General features: G+C 40.2%; 1 protein-coding gene across 1 annotated transcript in view; it reads right to left on the reverse strand.

Moving 5' to 3' along the window:
- The window catches only part of PARP8 (poly(ADP-ribose) polymerase family member 8), a 143347-nt gene that overhangs the window by 71950 nt on the left and 45489 nt on the right, over window positions 1-25908 (reverse strand). The gene's annotated exons all lie outside the window — the stretch shown is intronic.

Raw genomic sequence — 25908 nt, forward strand, 5'->3', positions numbered from 1 at the left:
GAAAAAATTCAAAGTATAACCCAGTACTATATTTCAATAGGGTGCCGAATAACAGCAGCAGGGAATTTCAGTTCAAGAGCTTTTTATACATTTGAAGTGGCAGCATTGGTGAGGATCTGAAACACTTCTTCCACCTTCTCACAAATTTTAGCTAATCCTGAATATCACACAATCTGTTTCTTCTTCCTGACAGCAATAGGAAGCATACTGAACTTTTTTCTTTTTTAATGTAGCTATATTTAGTAGCAGCTCATCTAATAAAGAACAATTTTAAATATATGGGCTGTTCTTGAGCCAAAGAATGCTTCAAGATGCATGACTGTTCATAGAATATTAATTTTACACTATATCCAAACACACCATTTTTTAATATTGCCTGGCAGAGACATTCCTACAGAAAATGCTAAGCAAACTATAGAACAAAAAACAACAGGTAACACTGGCACCCTACCCAAACATGTAGTTAAGATTTTAAATACCATTTTAATTTGTAAAGATAAAATTAAAAAAACTCTCTACCAGTCTTAATTAGATCCCTGCCTTCTCAAAAAACTAATTACATGCCAGATGAAGCACTGGTTTAGGAAGCCCCTGTATTCTTGCAAAGGCAGAGCTAGTTCTATTCCCAGCTGTGTCTTGTTATATGCCTCCCAGCAAGAAAAAATGCACACTTTCTCAAAAAGCGATCTGTAACTACAAAGCCTTATAGTCATTGATTTACCTTTCATGTGTGCTGAACAACTACACTTCCAAGAGAAATCGGCAGGAACCATCAGCAGTTTTGAAAAAAAGGGCTTAGAGTCCAGATTTTAAAAATAATTGGTCAACAATAATTGTGCAGAAAAGGCAGTTAGAAAACTAAACTTCATATTCCCTTGAAAATACCATCAGTACATACCCACCATTTTAGATAATGCAATGTACTCACTAAGGTACAAAAATTTCCATTCTGTTGCAGATTTCAGAAGAAATTTAGGTATCTGAAAAGGGATATGGCTACCTAAGCACCTTTTATGAGGCCAGCATTTAAATACCTTTGAGAAAATGGCAAAACAGGACTCATGCTAAGGTATTTAAAATTTGTACATGCTTTTTAAAACACACAATGAAGTCCTGGTCCCATGAAACTTCATAGGCAAAACTCCCAGGAAAAAAGTGAAGGTTTATCCTTCTGTCTGCTTCTTCATGAGCAAATTTGCAATTTAAAATTGTCAAATATGATGCTCTCCCTTAATCTCTTCCTTACTCTTTGCTCTATTTAGCATGTTCACCCACCAAAATTATCACCAAAGCATGAAAAGCATCCAGAAGATGAGAAACAACCTGCAAAATGTAAGTTTTGCAATCAGGCATTCTATTATTAATGTTTCTAGTAAGTTTAGAGAATGAAAGCAAACACAGCCAGAAAATGTCAGTCTTCTACTAATGTGAGATTAAGACCAGTAAGCCTTTCACTAATACAGAGCTCTTAATCTGAAGATCTCCTCAGAGCCTTTAATAAAGACAGAGCTATGAAGACTTAATGTAAAGAAAAATTAGATGGCTTGAAGAGAACAAAACCAATTAACCAACAGAATGAAAGAAGAAAGGATCAGACACCGAAGATGGATGTCTCACTGACACCACACACACTGCTCAGCTAGCAGTGGCCCAGACTCCACAGAAAGCATCAGTGGAAACAGTAATGCAGCTTTAAGTGCTTGTCATCCTGTTTTTACTGAGGCCATTGTACAGAGAACCCCAAATATAGAGATTAAAAAAATCTGATTCAGACACGTACATCTTAAAATCTGGGTCAGTTTTACCAAGATACAGAGTGTCATCTCAGGCACGTCAGGACACACAAAACATACAAACACCCAAATGCAAGTAGTTGAAAGTAGGAAGAGCCCAAATAACATAAGTACCAGCACATGTGAAGGCTGTTTTTCAAATCTGAGGCTTGGGGTCCTCAGGAAAGAGAATTCACATGAAAAAACCTCCAGGTAATACTGGCAAAAGTATTGTTAATATAGTGTCAAGTATACTGGCACCTGTGGGTGGGTACACCACATTTTCATCTCCAATGAATTCCCCTGGAAAACTGACAAGCAGACATGCATGGGTCAAAACTGCTCACCTGCTTACAGGACTGTTTATTACAGAGGCACTGGTGATGTGAGTCACGCGAGCCCCTGATCAATAAACTCCCTCCTCTCTCCTACAGCCCCCTCAGGTGCTAGAAGGTTACTGTGGGGGCTGTTCCTTCCAGAACAGAAAATCAGGAACTCAGTGGCAGAGTGATTATAGTTCACTCCATTTTGAAAGGTCACTCACTTTCCATCATCCGATAGTGTCATTAAGCCCAAAAGAAGTGGTGTAACCATTTGAAATTATTGCCTGTGGTGAAATGGAACAGAGTAAAGCAGTACCACTTATTTGCACCAGCAAAATTAAAAGGAAAAATAGCAGCCTTCTTTCACAAAAGAACATGAGTAACAAAGGGCCTGAAAAATTTAGCAAGATTTTACTATTAAACAAAATACTTACGGTGATATATTAAGCCACAGGAACTATTACTGTAGGAGGGCCATGACGTATTAACTAAAACACATTTGAAAACCTTCATCCTATTCTTAAATTATGCTAGACTGTGTGTGACCTGGCCTCATGAAGATCCAGCCACCTCCTGGGGCAATGCAGTGCTCTCAGCTCCTACTGAGAAGGCTGTGGGAGCATAAAGTTATTTAGCACCTTCCAGGGTAAGATCCTCAGTGCTCAAAGGAAAAGTCAAACAAAATTTAGCCTAAATTACTCAATCAGATCAAAAAGCTTTATTTAACAACATTCAATAACAATGGAGTTAGTAGTAAATGCAAATAAATTTCAAGGTTTACAAAAAAACCCCAAAAACCCAAACTACAACCACCACCACACAAACCCCTGACTATTTCACCCCGAGTTACTCAGATTCAAAACTCTGAGCCAAAGGGAACAGAAATAAACTTTTCCTCCTCCCCTCCTCCTCCCAACTTCTGTAGCTGGTGGACCACCAGAGGACACAGCTCTTGTTCTTGCTCTCAGCTGCATTCTCTCTGGGCCTCTGCCCTTGGGGAAACACTATCAAACGTGTTGGGACACCACTGTCAAAGGTGTTGGGACAACACCTCGATGGGAAAGCCACGGCTGCCCTGTGGGGTGGTGGGGCTGCCATCTCTGGGGAGATGTAGGGCGCACATGGATGTGGCACATGGGATGTGGTCTGGCTGTAAGCTTCTCAGCGCTGTGTTGTTGGCTGGTCTTGATACTGGAGGTGTTTTCCTTGATGGTTCTGTTTTCTGAGTGGGAAACAAATACTCAGCAATGACACTGAATCGTGTAAGCTCCACAGACAGTCTGTGATAGATTACAAAAGATCTCTTCTACAAGATAGAAACCATCCTTCCTCACAGCACATTCTTCAATGACCCCAAAACTATTGTTATCCACAGGGTACCAGTCTTTCACATTGATAGTCTCCTGCCAAACACAGATACTTTCAATGCCAGTAGGTGATTTACTACCCATTTCCCAATAGGTAGGTTGACTGACTTTTTGCTACAGTTTTTGAAGTCATCAGACACCCAACCAGAACGTTACATCTACCACTTGCCTACTTCAGCTAGGTGTATCCACCCATGAGTACATTATGCAATGAAAATCCACATAATGCAGACAATACATCTTTGCTCCTCCACATGCTGCAAAACCCTGCCACTTCCATTTTTCTGAAGAATGAAAAGGCTCACAAAGAAGCAACTGCATTTTCAATAAAATAAAGACTTTGAGCTTTACCTTTGGAACACTCCCTGTACATTTTTACCAAACTTCCACTAAACATCAGGTCATGGCAGCTGATCATGCAACTGCCACTACTTCTCAGAGCAAGGGGATATTACTGTCCTCACATTTGCTAAACTGCAAAGAGAGCCAAATGTGTACTAACCAGTTTGATTTTTTAAAAGATTGAAATTTTACTAACGTTATGTCTGTAAATAGCATAAGAGACAATGGGAACAATTCCACTGGGAGAAGAGGTATAGCTATACCTCTCTTGCAATTGGGACAATGCAATCACACAAAACTTTACTGAATATGAGCACACTTCCCCAGCCACCATCCCAACGTTGCCAAATGCTCTGCAGCAGCAGCAAAGCCAATGCAGAGCTCACAGATCTAGCAATGCTATAGAAAACTGCTAAGCAAAACTGAAAGAAAAAGATCATACAGAGTGACTATGTGACTTTAATCTAAAGAAAAACAAATCCTTTGCTTTATAGAATTACTTCCATTTATTTTGTAAACATTCTTTGCAACACAGATCACACTGAAATTTGAGAAAGAAAATTGCTCTTGTTTGATATACTTCACTAATGAATCCAGGCTTTAATGAGAAATTACGGTAATTCAAATTCAATCTTTCAAACAATTTGTTGTTCCTCCCCTTCTGTGAATTCACCATGTTATTCTAACCTAATGAACATCAGCATAATCTTTCTAATATCAAAACCACTTGCCTCTGAAAATTATAATTAGAAAGAAATGAAATTACTGGGAAATAACTGCATTTCATTTGTTTGATTTGTTTTAAAAATAAAAAGCAGATCCTGCAAGACACTACATCTACTACTAAGTATAGAATGAAGCTAATTTAATTTGATGTACTATTTTTACTTTATTAGATCAGAAGAGAAACAAAAATGCAGCATACTGTAAATGTGCCTAATAAAGTAAGCAAACATAGGCAACAACTACTCTCACAATGCATTTCCACTGAGCTGTATTTGTTCTCATCAAAGTATTTGTGCAAGCAGAAACTACAGTCTAAACCTAAATCTGAATATGAAAAAAAGGGTACAGCTGATTCAGGCAACTGGATGTCTAGGCATATGAAGTATTTAACAGGACTCCATTCTTCTCTTCAGGGTCATGCAATCCCTACAGTGACCCCAGAAAAACAGAATTCTAAGGCAAAAGTTGTTTTGTCTCTCTATTTGCACCTCTTCTTTCAAATCCACAGAGACAAATTAACCTCCTTTCTTAAAGACAGAACTGAGAACACCCTGATGGCCCCTCTTCTGTAACAGGAGGGCAAGGAGAGGGTATGCTTTAACCCAGAGAACATGTGAGACTGAAAAGACATGGAGAGTAATACGAACTGGGAACGCCTAGCAATTACATTTCTAAATAGAGCTCTTCCTAAACCCAATGGGAGCCCTGACATCCATTTCCACAGGGAAGAACTGCTTCCATGTGGTTACAAAGCTGCACAGAGGATCAGGCAAGGGGATGTCTCAGTAAGTGAAAAGAAATGCAAGCGAGCTGTTTCCCCTACAATCCATTAAGAGATCTAGCCAAAGAAGAAGAAAAAAATTTTAAAAAAAAAGGAGGAAAAAAATTCAGTTTGCACTCAAATCACAATTTAAATACACTAACGCAAGGGTTCAAGGAGTTCAGTTCTGCCTAGGAAAAAATGAAAGTTATTAATAGAAGTTATTATAAAAGTTATTAATAGACTGACAAAAACATATGGAAACAGCCTAATGAGTCAGTACAACTCGGCAGCTGAGGGAAATCTCCACAGCTTTCATACACCATGGACGCCTATGACAAGATCTAGAGCTGAAGCCACTGGTGGCAACAAGCAGCTCCCTGGGGGAGCTCTGAACAGAGGTACTGGAAATGGGCTCGGGCTGCTGGCCAGTCGGGTGACCATGTCCATTCACAGCAACACCAGTCAGGGAAGGCAGGCCAGCAGCCTGCTCTGACCAGGGCAGTCCCAGGGCAGCCACAGCTGAGCCAGGGCTTGCTGGCTCCATGGCTGGGGGCTGACACCCAGCACCAGGGGTCACTCGGAGGTGTTTCCTGCAGCATCTTCCAAACTGCAAGGTTACTGCCAGGGCAGGGGACACTTCACCAGGCTCCTGGGAAATGCACTTGGGAACTCCTGAACTCCTGCAATGGTAAGGACCAAAGGAAGGCAACAAAACATCAACAGGGCAATAGCAACAAGCATGGGGAAACAGAGGGACAAGGGAATAAAAGAGGGTGGCCCTGTGCCACCAGAACTGTTGTTTTCCTGCCCTGCACTAGGTAAGCATGAGCAGCAAGCTTCTCATGAACAGCAAGCTGGCCTGGCTGGTGAGCAGGATGGGGGGCAGTCATACAGAGATGTAGACCTGCACCAATGCCTATTGGGAATACATGCCCAACCCCACTATCTGCTGGACTTAGTGACACCAAGCTGTGTCAGCCTCACCTTTGGCAGGCTACCACCATTGACAGCTACCAGCAGACACAGTAGATTTACACAAGTAAGTGTCAACTCCTTATGTGATACCCAAAAAAGAACTATATAGCCACCAAAGCATGGTTAAGGATATCCTAACTATAATCCTCACAGCTCACATAGCTCACAAACTTCCAAAAATCAGTTATCATGGTGAGTTAGCACCGGCTGGATGCCAGGTACCCACCAACACCTCTCCATCGCTCCCCTCCACAAGAGAGGAGAGAAAATGTACGGAAAGATTCATGAGATAAGTACAGGGAGAGTGATCACTCACCAAATACCATCACGGGCAAAACAGACTCACATTGGGGAAATTAACTGAATTCCATTATTAATCAAAATCAGACCACGATAATTAAAATAAAATTAAGAACACCTTTCCTCCACCTCTCCCTCCTCTTAGGAGGAAGGGTCTACCTCCTCCACCACAGTGATGCAGGGGGAAATGGGAATTACAATCAGTTTATCATACATTGCTCCTGCCACTGCTCAGGGAGAGGAGTCCTTCCCCTGGTCCAGCATGGGTCCCTCCCATGGTAGATAATTGTCCATGAAATTCTTTAACATGAGTCCATTCCATGGGCAACAGTTCTCTTCCATGGGGTGCAGTCCTTCAAGGACAGCCTGCTCCAGAGTTGGTCCCCCACAGGTCATAAATCCTACCTGCTCCAGCATGGGCTCCTCTCTCCATAGGTCTGCCTAGACCCTGCTCCTGCAGAGCTTCCCCATGGGGTCACAGCCTCCTCCTCTCCCAAGCACCCACTTCCTTCACTGCAGGTCTTTTTCACAGGCTGCAGGTGGATCTCTGAATACCTGGATTCCTTCATGGGCTGCAGGGGCACAGCAGCCTCACCACTGTCTGTACCAGGGGCTGCAGGGGAATCTCAGCTCTGGCACCTGGAGCACCTCCTGCCCCTCCTTCTCCACTGACCTTGGCCTGCAGAGCTGTTCCTCTCACATCTTCTTACTCCTCTCTTCTCTGGCTGCAATTACATCTGTGCAATAACTTTTTTTCCCTTCTTAAATATCATAGAGGTGTTAATACCTTTTCTGATAAGCCCAGCATAGACCAGCAGCGCATTCATCTTGGACTGCCAGCTTCTCACAGAAGCCCCCCCAGTAGTCTGCCTGCTACCAAAACCTGGCTGTGCAAACCCCAGACAGAAGTACACAGAAAGCTCTCCAGACATGTGCAAACTTGGTATCTGAGAGTAAATACTAACCAAAGTACAAGGCAGTAAAAGGGAAAAACATTAATTCAACAGTAACACTAGCTTGCCAGAAAAACATGTTTTGGGTGATAAATACTAGTTTGGGTGTGAGAAATACTAGTTTGTGGTTGCAGGTTTGTTGCTTTACATTCCTGTGAGCCACCAGCATCTCTGAAGAGCTTAGAGGAATCAAAGTGTGGTCTAGTGAGAAACTATGAGGATGAGGTCTACGCTTTGCAGATCACTTTGATTAACTCCTTTACATGGCTTTGAGCCTCAAGTTTCCTCTTCCCCTTCTGCAAAATGCTTTGACAATGACAGATAAAATCCCTATGTTTGTTACACATTATATTGAAACCTTCCACTCCAAAATAAAACACAAGTTAAACGCAGATTAAGTGCTCAAATTCTCAGATGGCAAACAGCAGCATGCCCAGACATCCCAGATTATTATATTCTCAAACCAAGAGGCCACGTCATGATTTAGTTGATGCTAACTTTTCACTTATGACAGGAACAGGAGACTTCTAAAAAACTTCTTGAAAGCTGTGATATGTCAGTCTGCATCTCCACAAGTAACAGATGTCCCTGGCCTGACAGAGCTGAGGCAGAGCTGGCAAGCAGGCACTGTGCTGGCAGACCCACCATGCCACTACCAATGGGCTGGGGCAGTGCTTGCAGAGGGGCCTGGGACCTCAGCCTCTGCTGAGGATCTGCCCCAGTTTTGTCAAAGCAGACTCACACCCCAGCAACTTGGCCCAGTCCTCAGATCAGCCATGCCACACTGCTGCCACAGCGGGAGCCACACCTGAGCTGACTGTGAATCCTGGCGAGTCTCTGCTGGCTGCTTCTTGCTGTGACTTCGCAGTGGTTCCAACAGAAATAAAATCTGTGCAAGCAGGATCAGACCTCTTGCCTAGTACATCAATTGACACACAGTTTGTCTGAAGATCAATATTTCTCTAATGTCTGTTGCAAAATAAAAATACCTCTTCTTGATGACTCATTTTCCACACTGAGAAATGTCCGTGGGTGGGAGAAAAGAAATGAAGCAACTCTTTTTTTCTCCTCCTGTCACTATTGTAGCAGCTCTCAACTCGAGCATGAAATATAATTGAAGCACTTGCAAGATGTTTCCAGCAAGTGAACTGCACTGTTTTGTTACCTCTTTGTCATCATTTTTATCCAGAATTATATTATATTAAGACCATTTCAGCACTGTTGTGCTCACCCTCAGAATATGACCTTCCAAGCAAAGAGGCAGAAGTGGGGCTTTTTACTGAATAACCTACACAAATGTATGGTATGTAATTTGTAAAAAAACTCTTTGCTGTTAAGTGTTGTAAATCCAGTCACACCTTAGTTAAGTTAGGATGTAAGTCCCTGTGAATTTAATGAGAATATATTTATCCCTCAGGATTAGACTAAACAACAGCCTCTCAGAGTAAAGAGTGACTCAGAAAACCTCTCTAACATTGCTGGACTCTGAAACTCTACAGAGCTCAGCAAGGGCTTTCTCCTGCCCTAGTTCCCCCATGACACTGCGCTTCACTTCGAGTGGAGATGAAAGATTATCCCTTTTGTTCTAGATGGGGAAAGGCGTGGGATACTGTCACCTCATATCAGGACAAGTAGGTGATCCCTCTTAGGGAAGGAACAATTTTCACACACTGAGAGCCAGGCAGAAAACAGCCCACAGCTTCTGAACCAGGGTGCCCAAAACAGAAACAGCAGGAAGTGTGGGAAGATTCATCATAAAAGGAGATTTCCTTGCCTCCTCCTCCTTCCCTTGAGGAAGCTGACTCATGGTTTCTCAGCAGCACAGGCTCAGAGTCTTTCCCAGCAATGGCAAAGCATTCTGCAGTGACTATAATGAAATTCTAGTGAGTTGTAAGGGGTGACAGAAAAACAGAGGTTTTTTGAAACCTCTGTTTCAAAAGGTGCAGAAGAAGCTTGCCTGGAAGGGGTGCAGAAGGAGCTTGTCTCAAGGCGGATCAGAAAGCTCATCAGATGGTAATAAGAGGGACTGGGCACATCTTGCTCTCCAGTACCCCTGTTATTAAACACCTCCAGAATGCAGTAATCCCTGCAGCAGAACCTGGAGAGCCACGCTGCATCCTGCACTCCTAGCATCCCTTCTGCCATCACCCGGGGTGCCTCCCTGCTGCCACAGACAGGAGAGGACAAGGCTGGAGAATGGGCAGGCCAGTACACTTTGCTCCCTGCCACTGTGGAAGGAGCAAGCATCAAACAGAAATACTTCTGGGCGTGGCAAGAGGCAAAGTTAAGCTCTTCATACAGCAGGCTATCCAAATTCAGATTACCCCAAGGGGTCCTACACTTCTTGATAAATCAAGATCTGCCTTATACTTAGCTTAAGAGGGAAGCCACATATGCTCATTTTCAATGCAATAAGAATATACATTAATTTTACTGAAGTACCTCTTACTACTTTGAGACAAATTTCTCTAGTGCTTTACTGTGTTGCAAAGTCACTACTTTTTAAGGGTGTCTGTGACAATGCAGGAATTCCTTCCCATGTTCTCTCTTTACTTACTAGATAAACTTGTTTATTTATTCAAGTTTAAACATTACAGAGCACCAAGTCCATTCTCTGTTAGAACCACTGAAAACAACAGGCGTCCAGCTAAACCTGTTTGATAATAAATATTTGACATGGTTCATAGATCTTTCTCTGAGATAGTACAGTCTTCCAGCCTGAGATTTTACACTTATAAGGGGGAAAGATCAAAGTCCAATCATTCAAAGAGAGAGGACAGGTGCTTTCAGGCAGAGACAAAAATGTTCAGAAGCAAGCACAGGTACACCCAAAAGAGCAGTGCTTTGAGGGAGCAGTTGCGTGAGCAGCCCTAAAAATGCAGACAGAATAATCAGAATAATCAGTGTCCTGTGTGCATAAACTCCTCAGCCTAGTGACTGCTGATCTGAGCACAGATCTCAAGATGCATTTTTGTACTCTTTGTCTCTCACATCACTACCAAATACACATCCATAGATTACTTCCCAGACTTCCCAACATGAGAATAAGCTAGGGACTTCTTACTATATGCAGTCCTCAAAGTGGGTAACACCAAACAGACTAATGTCTGTGTGTGATATGATGAAGGAACTAAACAAAACTAAACAAACAAACAAACAACAGCAGTAAAGAAACAACAGAGGCACATGAGAAGTTCCAAACTGCAAAACAGTGCATCAGAAGTACTAAGGCTGCCACAGACAAGAGAGGATAAGGCTAGACAAGGGGCAGGCCAGTATACTTTGTTCTTTGTCACCATGGAAGGAGCAAGCATTGAAAATAATTACTTCTGGGTGTGGCAACAGGCAATACTACTCTCTCCACAGAGCAGGCTATCCAAATTCAGATTACCCCAAAGGGTCCTATGCTTTGTAAGTCAATATAAACCAGAAGTACTAAGTCTTTCTAAGTTCACTGCATTTCCAACACATCCATGATGTTCTTGAAACTCCTGACACAGTCAAAGCACTGACAGCTGTTATATATGGAGGCTTATCACTTATCACTCCTGGTGAACCTTTTAATTTCTGAAATCTTGACAAATGCAGGTGCTAAACCAAGAAAATGTAGTTTGACTTACTATTCTATATTGACCTTACAGAAGAAATTACCCTTCGTGTATCTCCCAGGATTAGGAATAAAGCCACAATAAATGGAACACATCCACCATGTAAATCTGCAGCTATAAACACAGACTGTATCTGTTTGAATTTGTAGTACAGAAACAATAATTAAACACTTACCCTCTGCTAAACAAGAGATAAGAGACAACTATTTTCTGAAGATTGGTAGAACTTGGCATCACTGGACCAACTATGTCTTCATTTGGGGTCCAGATTTTGTATTAGTCATGAGTAGTCATAACTCATCTGAAATACTTGCAGGCATAACAAATCTCTCCTTAGCTGAGAACTTCCAAAACAATTTATCACTGAAGAACACTATTTGTCTGCACAGGGTTTAAAGATTTATCATTCTTTCAAGGTATTGTATTATACTTATTTCTTTTAAAAGCAGCTCAGAACAGAACCACGTCTGTATCTCAGAGGGGTTTTTTAATCCGTTCATGCCCCTACACCCCACACAAATAAGAATGGAGAATAGCTGATTTCTCATCCCCTCCATTTCAAACTGATCAGGATGACAATCCTGTACTTTCAGTGATAGCTTTTTATCTCCTTTGCAGAGAAATAAACTTTTCACCCTTGACACCCCATTTAGATGTGGTGAGGTCAGAAGTCAGGCAGAAACATCTCTGCTGACGTGTATTTCACAATGATTAATAGGAGGAAAAGGGGGAAGTCATTAGAAAGAAAACCAGAAGAACCCAATGGCAAACACGGCACACAATCCTGTCAGGGTGTTGGAGATTATTTTTAAGAATAAAAATAAGAATAAAGAAAAAAGTTCTTGTCCCTCTCCCTCAGTTCAAACATGATGTTTAGATGAAGTGCAATACTTGGTTCAATGAGAAGAATTCCAGTTGGGCTTTGCCTGGGCAACTTGCGGCTTCTGCCACCCACAGCCAGCATATAGAAGAATACTTGTTTGTCACTTCACCTACCAATTTAATTCTCAGGACTGAGCAGCCCAAAAAAATACTATTCATATTCCATGCCAATTTGCTTCTCTATATTGTAAAAAATCCCCATAAAGTGGCAATAAATTCAGGACTAACTAATTTTAACTTAAAAATGTGTAAGTTACTATATTTTCAGCATAAAAATATAATCTGGTAGCATTAATTTGACAGCTTCTAAAGACTGAATTTCAAATACAAAATAACATTAGGAAACCATTGCTGGCCATGCAAATAGAAGTTTACCGGTTTTGTAGAAAATGAAGATTTCCAATGCATTTTTTTTTAATAGTTCACATTTATAATTTTAAAGTACACATTTACTTATTAAATTACCGAAACTAATTTTGCTAAGGATTTGTGCACTTAAAATTGCATTGCTTTAATATTACTTAGTCATTTTTTCTCTTTGTTATATTATGTTAATCACTTAATAACATACATACAAACTTCATTTCATTCTACTATAATGACATTATCAAGTTCTCCTTTCCCTCACTCCTCTATGAAATCTTTCTTCCTGATTTGCATATCAGATTCTCCACTTCTTTCCAATTTTCTTCTGCATTTTATTTTCTCACCTTCTCTTTACATCCATTTCTTTTCTCGTGATCTGCACAGAGCTGTAAAAGGGCTGTAGTTTATCATGCAAAATGGAATGGATTTTAAAACTCCCCATCATTTATTTAACCATAGAAAATCATGTCTCCAGAAGAACAAAAAATTCTGTGAGAAACACACCCTCCACACAGATGAGTTTTTAATCAAAATGGCAAATATCTTACAGCTGAAATGCATTTATATAGCCTTAGTGAATTCTGGAAACTGGAGCTGAGAAACCTTATGTCCTTTGTGGCCTGAACAGAGTAAGCATCCCACATTTAACACAGTGTCAGTCTCTCTTGCACATGATCCATCACCCCAGGCAAACAACCAACCAACCAACCCCACATTTCATTGCAAAGAGATAATAAAAGGAGCACTAGAGGGACAAAAGGCACAGAAGCCTCACAGGAGACTAAGTGCAAAATGTCTTGGGCTGAAATAAGAAATTTAAACTTTTCTGCCTTCAGCTGCCAGGTAGACCAAGCGCAAAGGGTGCAGCAGTAAAAGTCATGGGGTCACCAGAACAGTGACATTTGTTTGCTTTGTCATTTCCTTACCAACAACACAGTAAGGAAGAAAAGGCATAATATTAGGCCAGTATCTGAACTGAAACGTTTACAAACTTTTATGATTACACATTTTTTTATTAAAAATCACTTTAAGTGAGTTTTATTATGAAGAGTCTAAATTAAACACTTCAGCAATAACTAACTCAGGCAAAAATGGGGCTCCCTGTGTCTTTCATAGATACATATTTCAAGACTATCTATCCAAGCAAAGTACACCTTCATTCAATCAAGGTCTCTTACTATTTGAACACACAAATACACAGAAAAACTGGACTAAAATGTGTGGATTTAGATGTGAGTTACTGAAGGCAAACAGGAAGGGAATAGCCATACCAGGACTTACACAATATTGTGGCAAATACACAAGGCATATAATGACGTGCCTTTTCTGACCTTAATGTAGGTTCGCCTACATACACTGGACAGATAACTGATCTGGACCTTTCAATTATTTTCCATCCTGCTAGGATACATGACCTAGAGGTGACAGACATAAAATTCAGCAGTCATATGCTATGCTCTGGTAGGAGGCACTAAGACAATCTTTTCAAACTCCTGCAGATAATCACTGATAAAGCTTCACTACAGCAGCTATAATCATCTACTAAACAGTGAAAAGAAGTGCAATGGCTTTGCATGACTATTTCTGTACAACAAAAACTGACAGGCAAGTAAGATCAGACCTGCAAAAGTTTTCAGTCAATGCCAATGACTGAAAAACAAAACAAGGTATTTGGCAAAGCAGGACTGACCTGAGTTGTGAGGGAGACCTAGTAGCGCTCCATCCCCTCAGTTTAGTCAGTCCCTCTAAGATTGACATCAGCATCACTATAACAGGGGACTTCTTTGCCTCTTCACAGGAGAACAAAAACAAAATTTGGCTGAAAACTGCACTTGACAATTAAAATCCTCCCTGGGCTATACTTCCAAGTGCTTGAGAGTCTTTACACGCAAGCACCAACAGGGATGAGACACACGAGCCTCATTAGAGAACACACAGACTTCTGTATGAAATGAATATTCTCCCTCTTTTCCTAATTCATATTAGGACACTGAATTAACAATTCCCATTTAAGTGCCAGTGATTACTGTTGTTGCTGTTGTTGTTGTTGATAATAATAATAATAATAATAATAACGATGATGATGATGATGATGATGCCAGTGCAAGCAGAGGAATCTCACCACAACCTAAGGATACAGAGGGTATATCCCCTAAGACTTTGAACACAGGTTATATTGGTCAAAGAAGGAAATCAAGCACACAACTCAAATCCCACTGTCTCCATAATAACTGAATTATATTAGAGCAAAGCTATTAAGGCTATTTAATACTATCATCCCAGAGTTCCAAACAACTTTAACATTTTGCCTGCTTACAGATACATTTAAATGGATCCTAGCTGAATAATTGGTTTTGTTGCTTTGGAGTCTGTTCATTAGCAGAACCCCTACCTTCTCCATGCATTATTAAAATTCCTTTCTTAATGAATTTTTCTACACATGGAAATATTTTACTGACAAAATTCAAACAGAAGTATAGACTATGTCAACAATGCTAAATTATCTTCACAGCAATGCATAACTGAAAGAAAAACTACAGCAGTGCACCACATGATAGAGTATGGCAGTCTAAATGGTCCCACTTCAATAAACAGTCCAGAAATAATGGATTTCAAAGGCAAGAGCACCTATTGATTTAATACAGGTATCTGAAAGACACAAAAGAGATTTGTAATCCTTGCTTTCTCTAAAATGCACAGAGATGCAAAACAGGTTATTTTTCCATGAGTAAAACAGAACAGTTGAGAAGAGAATGCATGGAGAAAAACAGCTTATTCTGAACACTCACTGTTCCCATAATCAAACATCACAGCCTCAATTATGAGACAGGAAATACAGGAAAGAATAAAATACTATATTGAGGGAGTTATATTAAATAATACACCTTTCAATCAATTCCACTCATTGGAGCATCTGCTCTAAGCAAGTAGCTGACGTTAGAAAGAATTACATCTGTGTTATACAGAAACCCTAATCTGAAGATGTGCATTGAGAAATGAAGGCACGCCCTTGCAGAAAGTCACACACATGTGAAAAGAGTCTTGGCTAAGGGCCCAGTCTGCAGCTGGGTACACTGCGCTCTTTAATATGCAAAGGAGAAGCTGGTGACCTGTAAATATAAATTCAAATATAAATTCAACTATAGGTCTATCAGGCATAGTGTATCAGAAGCAAGTACAAAATAGACACCAAGGAAAAAAAAATGCCAGTGCAGCTTTTTTTTTTTTTTTTTTTTTTTTTTTTTTTTTTTTTTTTTTTTTTTTTTTTTTTAAAAGAAGCATTTTGGAGCTGTGTCTACATTCCATGTATTGAGACTTTCCACCAATGTCTGAAAAACTAACCAACTAAAAAAACAGATTATCAAGTATTCTTACATACTTACACTTGTTTTAATTTTATCCTAACATTTCCATTTTTTAAATAAAAGGACAGCCATGCCCTTAATCACCACAATAAATTTTTCATCCAATTTTTATTAGCAGAACCCTGTGCAAGACATACTTTCTTTAAAGTACTGAGAAACTTCTCTCCACAGGCTCCTGCTTCCACTCCTACTGTATGTGGATGTACAATACATTAAACTGTATTATAAATTAGCTCTCAGAATGGAACAACCAGGTCCAACAAACAATAATGTTACACAATGTTACATTATATATATATACATATATACACATATATACATATATAGGAACACCAAGTTCCTGCATTTACACTGTTTGCTTATACTAAGAATGGATGGTTCAACAGAAAATGCAAACACTAAGATGCCACAGCATTAACGGCTGCCACTTTTTAAACTGCTGAATTCTTTCAAACTGAGCAGAATAAATTAAAAGCAGCCATGAACAAGGAGCTATGTCTTTCAGTTACAACCCTCTCATTTAGGAGTCACTTTCATTTAATCATATACACTCGTCAAAGGTGCAGTTAACAAACATTTACTACTGATTTAACAGGCCCTAACACAATAACCCAAAGCAAAAAACACACTAACCCAAAGTACAAAGACAAAGATCAGAGTTTATTTTTCAGTCTGAAATAAGATGTCAAGTACCAGGCTCTTCACAGCCATTTCCAAACTGAACAATGATGTAGAGGGATCTAACCAGGGAGACCAAGCAAAAACAAAGCAGTGATGAGTGTAGCTTGTGTCTGACAAAATTGCAAAAAGAAGAGCAACTATTTAATGCAAAGGAATATGTTTTTGCAAGAACAAGAGAGATGCTGGTTCACTATCTACATTGTGGTCAGAAATTGGAAAATAATCTAATATTAAAAGGAAGGTGTCTAAAACTATATCCCAATGTCACCAATTTCTCTCTGGAGATTTATACATTTACCAAGTGGATTACCACAAAAGAGTTGCTCAGAAATAGGCTGGATTCAGTGTTATAGAATCTTTTCAATCTTATATTCAAAGCTCCAGACAGATCTCTCACCAGTACACATTATATTCAGGAAGTCCATCTCATTCTCAGCAGTATTATAAGTAGGCAAATCCAAAGCACATCAATAAAATATGCCTTCTCTTTCCCAGTTCTCTCTTCATATGCCTGCCTAGTTATCACAATTACCTGCCTTACAAACACAAACAAATAGCTGGAAATCGTAATACCAGCACTGCTGCCCTACAGTGACTAATATGAAGCGTATGAAAATTTTCTGATAGCTAATTCTCACCCCAACAGCTATAACCAGAGCCTAGTGGGAGCACCGCTCCTGAATCCTTAACTGGTCTGTGTGCTGCAAGGACGTGCCTGGTCCTGCTGCTGCAGCATGACAGTGAGAGATTGTCTGAACGTGCTCTCTGCACAAAGACACGAGTCTGAAGGAGCAGATGTTACAGCAGGCATCACATCCCGGGCATCGGAGGGACCAGAAGGTGTATGCCTAATGAAATCCAAACCAGACCACAGGGGAGCAAGGCAAGAGGCTCATGGCTTTCTCCATGAGAATGTGTACGGCATACAGCTGTGTCTGCAGTGACAAATATATAAATATAACAGACGAGGCAAAGCAAGCTGAAACCAAGGGAGAATGAAATGGTCGGACTGACAGGGGACATAAGCAAGCAAGGGCAGCGAGTTACAGTGCTACTAAAACATCTCACATATTATTAAATATTAGACACCCAAGAGAGCAGTTTTGTACTGTGGTTAATTTGACCTAAACACTGGGCTGCCACCAACAAGAGAGTCTCCCTTCTCTCCCTTCATCACTCTCACTGTTCCCAAGAACCAGCAACCTATTTAATCTCTCCCTTGTACTGCATGTAACAACTGTGCAGCCATAATCACCAGTTCTCTAGCAAATCAAGGCACTGTGGAAGTGAAGGAGAATTAATATAGCTGCATACCCCTCTTTACCAGCAGATAATGAAAAAGCTCCCTTTGGGCAGCAGTCTGGGGTTAGGCTGGATTGCACACACTGAGAAAACACACTCTGGAACTGCAAGACTCTGCACCCACATTTCCCTAAATACTTCGTTCCTTTCAACCTTGTATTTGCATTATCTGCCTTAAATTTTCCAATCTGGGGAGCTGTACACATAAGACACCATCTTGGTTATGAAGATGTTTTCCCCATCTGGTATCAAAACTGCAACAAAAAGCTTTCAGATGTATCAAGGAATGTCACAACCCCTGAGAGAATAACTTGCATGGCCACAAGCATGAACTGTGAAATTTTCTCCTTATAAGTCATCAAAATCTAAGCCCTGAAATGTCAGGTCCTAAGGAACATCTCCACAGAGATTTAAAGTACCAACTGTATATGTAGTTCGTAGATATTCCTGAAGAAAAAAAGGAGTGCAAATCTTGCGCAAGGAAAGACAAAAAAGAAAAAAAAGAAAAAAAGAAAAAGAAAAAGAAAAAGAAAAAGAAAAAGAAAAAGAAAAAGAAAAAGAAAAAGAAAAAGAAAAAGAAAAAGAAAAAGAAAAAGAAAAAGAAAAAGAAAAAGAAAAAGAAAAAGAAAAAGAAAAAGAAAAAGAAAAAGAAAAAGAAAAAGAAAAAGAAAAAGAAAAAGAAAAAGAAAAAGAAAAAGAAAAAGAAAAAGAAAAAGAAAAAGAAAAAGAAAAAGAAAAAGAAAAAGAAAAAGAAAAAGAAAAAGAAAAAGAAAAAGAAAAAGAAAAAGAAAAAGAAAAAGAAAAAGAAAAAGAAAAAGAAAAAGATTGCTAGACAAATAAATTGACTACCTTACAATTCTCACAATAGCCACAGCACACAAGTACAGAGTTCAGCTTGAGAAGCTGAGATCATCTGGTGCTGAAATTGCAACTGCTTTTGCTGCCTGAACCTCAGATATCATAACAATGACTAGTTATAACAGTTTTGTATTAACAAAATGAACTAATTAATCTCAGAATAGTACTATGAAGTAAAATCCAATTATTCCCATGCAATACTGATGAAATTGAGGTACTAATTGATACTTAAAACATGCCTGTCCACCAGGCATATAGTCTAGTCTTCCTTTTGGGAGAACAAATATTTTCTGCAACAAACTGAATTCACCAGACTGATCATTTGGTGTGTGACCACACAAATGTTAACGATATGACAGCAGAGAGGCACAAAAAAAAGAGAAATAGTATTTTACCCACACAGTTGTACTTCATGTGCTACAAAACAGGAACTCTGCTGCTTAGAACATAGTAATCTTTCAGCCAAATCTCAGTTGTGAAGTCACCATGTAAACAACTACACATCCTCTGTGCTCATCACATTAATTCTGGCAACACAGGTCCTGCCCATACACGCCTTTGAAACTGATAGTTGCCTTCCTCAAAACTGCTACACAGAGCTATCATCTTCCCCAACAAGTGTTTCAGCCTCTCTTTTAGCCCACAGACCCAGGACCTCTGTGATTCTGAGTGGGGTTTGCTGTGTGGGTGACAATTATTGCAGCTAGAGGAAGTGAGCACTGTAGAGTACCCCCCTCCAAATTTACAGTCTCCATGTAGGCACATAAAATCCAAAGGAGGACAAGACTGCAGAAACAACATGCAAGAGAGACAGTGTGAGAAAAAAGGAGTATCTGCACTGGGCATCTTAAGCCTGTAGTTTTTTACAGATTAAAAAAAATGCACAAAAACTGAAAGCTTGGCAAAAATGGTAAAGAAAGAAGGAGAGGACACAAGTGAAAATTGAAAATGCTGTCTGCAGTGCTGTGGGTGAATCTGTGTGCATAAAATATAAGAATTCTGTTCTGCCTTTATGAACTGCCTTGATTTTTATGTCTAACAGCTGCTTTTCATTCTCAAATACACTGACCTGTGCTTCTTCACTACAAGAAGAGAAATAACAACTACTAATTTGTCAGGGAGAAAAAATAGCCAACACAGTAATTAAGAGCTAGTAAGTAATGAGCACGGTTGCTTCAACATACAATGGCTTTTCTGATTTCTCTGGGAAAAGTGTTAAGTCTGGAAATAAATAATTTGCAAACAGCATAAAGAGTCCAGGCTCCAATGTTGTGTTCTGCGTTCTCTGGGGGCTGAGGGGAAGGACACACGGACAGAAGTGCCAAGCCAAAAACAGGCTGAAGTAGGGTTTTCCAGCAAGCCAGCAAGCTCCAAGTTTCAAGATCAGCCTGGAATCTGGGAAGGTGGTTTATACATCAGCAAAGAGCCTGATCCTGATTCGAGGCCACAGGATGTTCACAGCAGCAAAGAAAACAAGACAGTGACCCCCTGTGTATCATATGGGCTAAATTAAGCAAAACTGAGACAAGAAACCCATGTTGAACCTACCTTCTACTTGCTTTCTTCACCTCTCACTTGACAGCTACCTATTAAAGCATAAAAATTCCCTGGTAATGAAGGTCTGGAAACAGATGTTAATCAGCAGTGCAGAGTCTGAGGCATCAGCAGGTGCTCCATGACCTGTAGACTAGCTGGTTCCAAATGTGGAAGGGTCACAACAGAGTGGCCATTCCCAGGGAACACAGGAAATGAAAAAACGAGTGGCAGCCTCTACAAAACCCAAAGAAAGGCAGAAGCTACTATTATATGACCCAAGCACCATCTCCTACTGTCTGTACAGTACCAAGCAGAGGTAACAGCAGCCCTGCTGCTTTCCTTGTTTTGTCCTGGAATCCAACTCACTGTCCTGGTTTACCATTTTCTCACTGCCACCCCCACTACCTTGTTTTTGGAAGAGGACTCACACCAGTCAAGAGCTGAAGCTAGTACCACATCTGACCTGTTTCTAAAAGGCCTCTTCTGAATTAAAGCACATGGCCAAGAAACTGCGTGTCTGAAAGATCCTGATCTAGCTAGGGAGACTTGTCAGACACTGCTGGGTCAAAGGTGAGACAATAGTGCATTTCAAAACCACCACGGATGACCAGGTAGACTTCTTTATGAAAGGAAAAAATAATAACTTGGGAACATTTCACTTCTTTAAGGAAGATCAACTGAATCCATATTCTGAGCATCTCTAGGATATACAATAATCTGTTCCTGTCAAAGTATTTCTAACGCTATTTTCTATTTCTATCCAAAATAACATTTACAATACAAAATGCCTTCTATGCAGAAAACATGGCAGTAGAAACAGTTTTCATGAAAGGAGAAGTATCCAATATTGAGAACTACTTTGTGAAGAAGGGTCTCAGCTTCCACAAGAAGAGTAGCCAAATATGTGCAGTATTTTATAAACCCAAAGACTTGGTAACATATATCTATCTACAGATAGACAGAGGCCACATTCCCAGCAGAATTTGAGCACTTAGGGTTAAATGGGAGAAACGTTAGGAATTTAACATTTGGTACAGGAAATATACATCTGGGATTCCTATGCAAGCAAAGAGCACACTACGAGCATGACCATTACACCCTCACTCCCCTTCAGATACAGCATTCTGCACAGCTGGAAGAGAGCTGCTGCTCTGCCTGCAAATGTGACTACCTACAGACCTCACCGATCATGCAGTTTCAGCAGCAGATTTTTAACCATTTGGAAGGGATGCTGTTAAGAAAAGCACTGGCAGCTGCCACTTGCATACACCTTATTCCTCTTGCAGAAAACAGCAAACTCTTCAAAGGATGGGAGCTGGGGGTTGATATTCCCAACACTACCTTCAGAGACAGATGCTGTCTCTAACCCACAGCCTGTCAATGCTCTAAAGATGCATATCAGACACTCTTCTTTTCTTTAGGAAACATAAACAGATAATGGGACCATGTATTTTAATTCTGAAGTGTCTCAGCACTGATGGATGAAATATATGACATAAAAATGTCAATCATCTTTCCTTCAAGTGTACTATGTATCTCTGGGTTGCTTCTACCAGAAGTCTTGAAGTAAGAAAGAAGATCTGAATTAAATAATATTCTCCCTCAGACATATCCTTTCCTATGTCTATTGAACAGAAATTATGTAACATTTAATTTAAAGTGAATCAGTAAAGGAAAATAGCTCTTGGTCACGTGTACAAATCCTCTGAAGAATAAAATGCACAATGATGTCCCAACCTGACTTGATTTCCCTGAACCCAGAGAAGTGCACTTGGTGTCTCATTTCACCAGAGTTTAAGTTCATGCAGATTTAGTGGCTAGACCTATATGAAACATGAGGGATAGAAATTAAAGCAATCTTAGGAACAGATACAAGAATTTCTTTAATATGCTTCAATTGCACTTTAAAACATTTTAAGGATTTTATGCAAAAATAGATATGTAGCAATGGTTCCAATTAAGCATCACTGATCTGCAGTCTAAGATGTGGGAAAGAAAGCACAGAAGCTGAAAGAAGTTTATTCTTTTTGCTTTGTTATAATTCCTCCAAACTTCATTGATTTCCAAGGAAAAAGTTCACAATTCACATGCCGTTAGTGAGGACAGAAAGGGACTTGCTGAGCTGTGAATAATTACCAAATTATTTCCTTCTTCCTGGAGGAAGAGAAACTCCCAGAAATGCCAGTGTCAGTGCAGACCGACACATATCCTATTAGCTTATGTGTTACCTATTCCTTGAATTGTACATATGAAAGTATGGCATTGTACAGATTTTGGCTGGGCTTGAGTTAATTTTCTTCACAATAGCTTGTACAATGCTGTTTTGGGTATGTGACCAGAGACCAGTACAACTCTTTCATGTAGGGTTGAAGGAGACTGCAACAAGGAGATGGCAAAATATCAACAGGGAATTCATGTCCCTTGGAAAGATGTTGAAGACCCATTTGCACAAGAAAGATCTGGACTTGCTGGACTGGGTCCAGAGAAGGGCTAGGAGCACCTCTCAACCTCTCATATGAGTAGGGTCTGAGGGATTTGAGAGGTCAGCCTGGAGAAGAGAAGGCTCTGGGGAGACCCACTGTAACCTTCCAGTATCTGAAGGGGGTCTATGAAGAAGACAGAAAGTGACTTTTCACATGGTCAGATAGGGACAGGACAGGGAGAATGCCTTCAAACTAAAAGATAGTGGGTTTAGATTAGTTACTGGGAAGAAATTCTTCACTAGGAGAGTGGTAAGGCACTGGCACAGGTTGCCTAGAGAGGTGGTGGATGCCCCATCCCTGGAAGTGTTCAACACCAGGCTGGGTGTGGCTTTGAGCAACCTGATGTAGAGGGAAGTGTCCCTACCCATCTTGCAACAAGATGCTGTTTAAGGTCCATTCCAGCCCAAACCATTCCATGATTCTGTTATAGCCAGTGCTGGTAACACAGGGCTCTTCTAGGTATTGCTGTGCAGAGCTTATACAGCACCAAGAAAGTGGTGGGGGTGGGCAAGAGTCTAGGAGAGGGCATAGCCAGCATAGCCAACCCCAAGTCACTCTGGCTGGGGCCAGCAAGTGACTGCAGCGCCCTGTGGGGCTGAGCTGCTCCATGGTATTCACTGGGATAGCAAAAGGAGGATGCGCCTAACAGTATATGCTGTGAGCTTGGATTTCATACAGCATCACTTCATACAGCAGCTCTTCAAGTACTTATGTAAAATTTCAAATACATCCAGATGTGCTTTTCTTATCTCCCTTCTCCATTTTAACTCATGCAGGTCCGAGAATGACCGTGCATCTCCAGCTTTGAAGGAACTTTGAAAACCACTAAGGATAACATCTTTTTAATGATAACCAGGCTTGTTTCAGGTGTTACTTTTGGAATACTGTGATAGCTTCTTTTAAAATACACATAACAGACCAGCAACAGACCCACACCCCATGTGGTTCACCAAATTTCCCATGTACTACTGCTGGTGCCTTCTTGGGACTACCTAAAACCGGAGGCCAGACAAAATTAAGAGCATAAAAAGCAGTAATACTTATTGAAGTGCCTTTAGGTACATTTAGGGCAGAGAGAGCCCACCCAGGGGCTACACCCAAAAATGGATGGTGGGTCACAGGTTTTCACACTTTTATAAATTCAGTCCATTTGCATATTGGGAGTTAATTTTCCAATTACAGCTTCAGGTAATGCAGTAATTTACTTCAAGTTTGCTCCCCCCCTCCAAGTCATTTTTGTTTGCATTTCTCAGGGCCTGAGAGAGTGAAGAGTCCTTGATTCCCAGGCCTAGAGAGGAGTTGTTTTGTCTGACCAAAATGGGAAAGCAGTAGCTAACACTTGATATGGATTTTAGTGTTATACACTAAAGAATTGGAGCATAACAAACACAGGAAAAATATAAAAGCTAAAATCCTAAGGCATCACCACAGGCCTCATTGCAAACCATTATCTGATCATTCCCTGCAGTAACCTGTTATATGAGTAAATTTATGTGAATCTAGATTACAGTCCTTATTTAAAATCCCACTGACAGATGTTACAAACACTACAAATGCTTCAACTTTATGCATGCAAATATGCAAGTATTTTGTTTTCAGACCGAAGACAAGAAAGTAAAGTATTTTAATAAGAAACCTACACTATATACATCCAAATGGCTTTGTATAATTAACTCAATTTTGTTTGCCTGAAATGAAAATGTTAGTTCAGCCAGGAGTTAGATCTAGTGATTATATTACAGTTTGCAATCACACTTACAAGTTATAGGGACACAAATTAAATTAAATCCAATTTTGAATCTGATCATGGCCACCATTAAAAATATCCTACAATTTTATCAAACTGTAATGTTTAGGAGGCACATCCTCCCACAGATTATCTTTAGTTTTCTTTTTTTAAAAAAGCAAAATCTTAAATGGGCCAATTATTTCTAAGAATGAGACTAATTAAGACTTTCCTTTTACTCACATGGAAAAAATATATACTTATTTGCCAGACCTGGAGGCCTCAAGCTTGAGATCAAGAACATGACATTAAGAGAAAGATGATGTTCCAGGTATCTATCCATACAGACTTCTCTCCATTATACACGCTGATAAAACCTGTCTTATCCTACAGAGCAGCACTAAATACATACGCACTTACAGATTCTGATTTTTACTCTGTTTTCTTGTTGTGTAGTCCATTTTCTCCCTAAAGCATCAAAGTTTATTCTTCCCTTTATTCCTAGCCTATCAATATGGAATGGTACATTTTCTTGGAATATAATACATTCCTCTCCTTTTTTCTCAAGGGTGTTACTTTTCTTTTTCCCTGAGACACCGTCTTTCTTCACATGCTCACACTGGCGTCATTTTCTCTCTGACTCAAGCTCTCACACCTATCCTTCCATTTCCCCTTCCAAATCACATGCTTATCTCCTTGTCACTCCCCCTGCCCTTTCTACTAATAGCCAGCATCTTCCTTCCCTCGGTTTCTCCAGGGCTGTCTCCTGATTAACCCTTTCTATGCACCCATACCTGGCTCCCAGTCAGTAAGGCAGCTCCAGCACACCCACCTGAGCACTTTTTGTGTGGTTTTGTGTGTCTAGCCTGAGCCATGCTGCCACGTCAGATTTCCAATCTGCCTAGCTGCCAAAAGGTGTAAGGACATGAAAGGCAACGAAAGATCATTATTCCTGAAATATCCCAAAGCATTCCAGTAAAGCCAGGGACACCCCCCTAATGTCGCTAAACCTTTTCATCTGTAGATTCTGTAACAAGACAACAGCATTCACTGAGCCATGAGACATTCACCAAAGCTACATTAGGACAAGACCCGCATAATCATATTGTTTTAAAATTGGTAGAACAGCACTTCTCATCAAGAGCCACAGACATTCATGCTGATGCAATGGTATGTCACTTTTCCCCGTTCCACTAGACACCACTTTAAACATTAATTTCAAATACCTGAATGCAACTATATGCATTCATACAGTATAGATGATTGAGTTCATAAGCTCCATTATGTCCTCAGTGCAATACCCAGCTGTGAAAGACAAGCTCGTCCAGACCTTCTCTTCCATTATCTCTAATCTTTTTAAAACATACTATCAGAAGAGCAGAATACAAAAGAGCAGAAACAGGTTATAAACCACACTGTACCAAGGCAGCCTAAGGTGAAGCTGTAGAATGAGATATATAGATATAGAGATCACAATGCACAGACTTTACTGGTGGGAGGGGGGGGGTGGGTGGAAATCAACTCTTATTTTTCTTTAATGATTAAATACAATCATCATATGGGCCATTCACTTATGAGCT

The sequence above is a fragment of the Geospiza fortis genome, unplaced genomic scaffold (assembly GCF_000277835.1).
Source record: "Geospiza fortis unplaced genomic scaffold, GeoFor_1.0 scaffold443, whole genome shotgun sequence".
NCBI lineage: Eukaryota > Metazoa > Chordata > Aves > Passeriformes > Thraupidae > Geospiza > Geospiza fortis.